This window comes from Petaurus breviceps, unplaced genomic scaffold (assembly GCF_028583685.1).
Source record: "Petaurus breviceps papuanus isolate PSGF00001 unplaced genomic scaffold, PetGlider_PUasm1.0 37, whole genome shotgun sequence".
Taxonomy (NCBI): Eukaryota; Metazoa; Chordata; class Mammalia; order Diprotodontia; family Petauridae; genus Petaurus; species Petaurus breviceps.
In genome coordinates this window covers 85,082,928-85,087,457 of record NW_027186296.1, presented here as the reverse complement: position 1 = coordinate 85,087,457, position 4,530 = coordinate 85,082,928, and the positions used below count along the sequence as shown (strand labels likewise).

Genomic DNA, 4,530 nt, shown 5'->3' with positions numbered 1-4,530 from the left:
TCTCTGGAAGTAGATAGTATTTTCCTTCATAAGTCCTTCACCATTGATTTGCAAGATCCTGTTATGCAGAACAACTTAGTCATTCACAGTTACTCTTCAAACAACATTGCTGTTACTGTATACAATATCCTCTTGGTTCTTCTCATTTCACTCTGAATTATTTCATGCAAGTCTTGCCATGTTTTTCTGAAAGCAGCTTGCTTGGCATTTTTATAGCACAGTAGTATTCCATCATAATCATATACCACAACTTGTTCAGCCATTCCCCAATTAATGGGCATTCCCTCAATTTCCAATTCTTTGCCACCACAAAGAGGGCTGTTATATATACTTCGGAACATAGAGATTCTTTTCCTTTTTAATCTGATCACCTTAGGAAATAGACTTAGTAGTGGAATTGCTGGGTCAAAGGGCACACACAGTTTTATAACTCTTTGGGCATAATTACAAACTGCTCTCCAAATGGGGAATGTATTCTAAGATATATTGGGCCTCTATGTACCTTCTTAAACATATATAATGGAAACTCTTTTTGATGACTTAGGGATCCTTAAAATGGGTATAAATTATTATATTGGCATAAACTGTGATGTTCTGAGGGCCTACTGAGAAGTGTAGATAAAACATGTCCTTAAACCTCCTTTTAAGACAGCTCACATTCCACCTTCTGCAAGAAGCCTTTCCTGTATCCCCAGCCGCTAATGCTATCCCTTCTAAAAGTACCTTCTCTCTGTTCTTTAAGTATCTGTTATGGACCTATTTATAGATTTTTGCTCCTCCATTAGAATGCAATATCCTTGAGGGCAAGGATTGTTTTGTTGATGGTGTTTTTCTTTCTTTCTATTTACACTGGAATACTAGTGTGCAGTCCTCGTATGTCCTTAATAAATGGTTGTTGATTGATTACCTCATTTTTTTTTTTACTTCCTTATTCTCTGTTGTGTTTTGAATAGACAGAGGAAAGATTATGGAATCCTTTTCATAATTCTTAAAGCATTTAGCACTGGGTTAGGCAGAGAGTAAAATTGTTGTATTCATAGAAACTGAAATTGTAGAGCTTAGTTTCATTATGAAGAAACCAAATTCTTCCAGAGAGTGTGGTAAGACTGAATTTTTAGCTATCTCTTGTCATTGTTCCCAGATTCAGAAGCAAATTAAATCCCTGAAGAACCAGCCTGTGGTAAAGTGTACGTTCCCCACTGATTCTTCATTGCTTTAAAATATTGTGATATTATCACCTCCCTATTATGTAGAACATTTGTGCTAGTTGCGGTTGTTGGAGATTACAAAGGAAAAGAAACAAGATACATTCCTGTCATTAAGGGAATTTATACTCTACCAATTAATTAATCAATAATTTATTAAGTATCTCTTATGTACCAGGCCCTGGAGACACAGAGGAAAAAAATGAAACCAGTCTTGCCCTCATGGAGTTTACTTTCTACAGAAGTAGATAACATGCACATATAAAGTATAGATAAAAATTAATAGAAAAGTTTTTTTCCCCCTGGGGGAGGTGGTAGGGAGTAGGGAGGGAAGGGATGCACAAACAGCTGAGGTTATGTGGAAAAGAAATAGGATGAAGATGTTTTTTCTTATAAGAAATTAGGGATTCTAAGTGACTGTGATGAGAAAGGAGCTCCTTCTGAATATGAGTTATAGCTTGTGGAAAAGCATGGAACCCCAACATATATGTAGTGTCCTCTATGACAAATAGTAAGAGGGCCAGTTTGGCTAGACTGAGAATATGTGAGAGGAAGTAATATACAATAAACCTGGAAAGCTAGGTTAAAGCATAGCTCTGAAGGCCAATAAGAGTTATCCAAGTAATAGCAGAGTTTATTTTTTTAAATAATTTTTTTATTGATCACTTTTGTTTTTACAAAACCTGCATCCCCTTAATTTTCTCCTTGAGGGTCATCTTTTTTTTTTTTTTTAAGCAATCAGGGTTAAGTAACTTGCTCAAGGTTACACTGCCAGTTATTTCTGGGTGTGGTGCTGAGTGTCTGAGCCCAGGATTCAATCTCCAGGTCATCCCAATACTGAAGCCGGTGCTCTTACTCACTGAGCCAATTGGGGTTAAGTAACTTGCTCAAGGTTACACGGCCAGGTGTTTCTGGGTGGGTGCTGAGTGTCTGAGTCCCGGATTCGATCTCCAGGTCGCCCTGACACTGGAGCCAGTGCTCTTACTGAGGGTCATCTTTTCTATAGCAAAACATTTTTTTTTAAATGAGGAAAAATGGTTTAACAAAACTAGCCAACATATGGAAAATGAGTCTGATATTAGATGCAATGTTCCACACCCATAGTCCCTTGCCTCTGAAAAGAAATGGTGATGGGAGATACTTGTTTTCTTATACCTCTTTGGGTTAAAGATTAATATTTATGATTTCACAGCATTCAGTTTTGATTGTTTCGTTGTAGCTATTATTTCCATTTACACTACTATGATTCCCCAATCTTAGAAAGGAGGGACATGCACTTTCTCTCTTTTGAAGCACCAAGCTTGATTATTATCACTTTGCAATATTCAGTTTTGATTATTTTGTTGTCATTATTTCCATTTATAATGTTTTAGTCACTGATTTCTTTCTCAAAAACTAGGCCTTAAACTCAATTCACTCTGGAGCTCATAGATTGGACAATAGGTCCCTGCCCTCCTAGCACAGAGTGAATATAAATACTAAATAATAACTGTTTCTCTTTTGGCCAGGAACCCTGAGGGTCTTCCTCTCCCAGTTTGATTCTCCCACCCCCATGTCCACCCCATTAAAGGGCCATTTCTTGAGTGACTACTTAAAGAGAAGTTCATTGAATGGGCCTTATCTCATTCAAAGAACCTGAAAAAAACTTAGCCTAAAAGCGCCAGGGACCTTGTTGTATCCTGGGCCATCTCCAGTCATCCTGATGAATATCTGGCCATTGGACCCAGATGGCTCTGGAGGAGAAAGTGAGGCTGGTGACCTTGCACAGCCCTTCCTCACTCAAATCAAAGTCAACTGCAAGTCATGTCATCCTCTTTGAGAACAAAGGACATAGCCACTGTGTATATTGCTTTTCTGGTTCTGCTTACTTCAATTTTTATCAGTTCATATAAGTCTTCCTATACTTCTCTGTATTCATCATATTAATTTTTTTATAATACAACAATATTTCATTACATTCATTTTTTTTTAAACAATTGGGGTTAAGTAACTTGCTCAAGGTTACACGGCCAGGTGTTTCTGAGTGGGTGCTAAGTGTCTGAGCCCGAATTCAACATTTTCTACAACTTAAAAAGCCAGTTTGGTGGGATCCTGCAGTGTGGGGAGCAGAAATATGTACATGTCCTAAGAGACTGGAAAGATAGTTTGAGGCCAGGTTGTAAAGGTCTTTAAAAGTAAAATACAGGCATTTTTCCCCTGAGGAGGCTAGTGATGTGGTCAGGAATATGCCTTAGGGAAATCACTTTGGCAGCTGTGTGGAGGATGGACCAGGGAGAGACTTGAGACACAGACACCGATGAGAAGGTTATTGTAGTGTTCTAGGTGAGAGGTACCCAGGGCCTGAAGTAGCATGGTGGCTGTGTGAGAAAAACATACAAAACTAAACACATGAAAAATTTAGTAACTGAAATAAGACATAGTAAGAAAAAAACCAACCCCCAAACACCAAAACCCAAACCACAAGATATTACAAAAAATGTGAATAATTGCTGAATGAGTGATAAGAGAGGAGTGTTACGAAAGCTCCAAAGAGGAAGAGATCCTTTTGAGTTAGAAAGGTTTAGGGAAGACTTCGGGGAGGGAGTGGAACATGTACTGGACCTTGAAGAATGTTAGGCTTTGGATAGGCAGAGGGGAGTAGTGGGATTCTGATAGAGGGAACAATGTAAGCACGGGCCTGGAGGTAGGAAAGTATATACTATGTATGGAAATGAGAGGGGAACCCAGGTGCTTCAGATATCCTAGGGTGATATAGAATTATAGACCACCAGGACTGGAATGACCATCATCTAATGTGGACCTCCCTCCCCTTAACTTTTGTGTTAAAAATTTTTTTTCATGGATGCCTTTTTTAAAAAAAATGTAATGTTTCATGAATATGTGTGTCATCTTTGTGCAGGGGCCATGCTAATCTTCTCTGTATCATTCCAATTTTAGTACATGAGCTGCTAAAGCAAGCACTTTTTATATCACACTCATTTCTAAATATTATACTCCCCTATACCGTCAAATGAACCCTCTCTTATAACAAAGAAAAACAAATGAAACCAACCATGGGTATGTAGCATTCTGTACCCATAGTCCCTCACCTCTCTACCAAAAGCAGAAAGGTACTTCCACATATCTTTTCTGGAAGCCAAGACTGAACACTGCAATTCCTCAGCATTTAGTTTCCTTTTAGTCTGATTCCTTCATTTTATAAATGAGGAAAGGGAGGCTCAGAGAGAAAAAGATGATTTCTCAAGGTTACCTCAGGAGTTAGAACTGACACTAGAATCCAGGTCTTCTGCCTCAAAGTGCCAGGATCTTTCTCTTCTACAATGCT

The 4,530-nt window shown here is 38.4% G+C and overlaps 1 non-coding gene across 1 annotated transcript; it reads right to left on the bottom strand.

Moving 5' to 3' along the window:
- Nucleotides 1-4,059: 4,059 nt before the first annotated feature.
- LOC138169661 (U6 spliceosomal RNA) lies at nt 4,060-4,166 on the bottom strand. Its single transcript, XR_011170416.1, has one exon. It is a non-coding gene; the product is annotated as a U6 spliceosomal RNA (small nuclear RNA).
- Between the last annotated feature and the right edge of the window lie 364 nt (nt 4,167-4,530).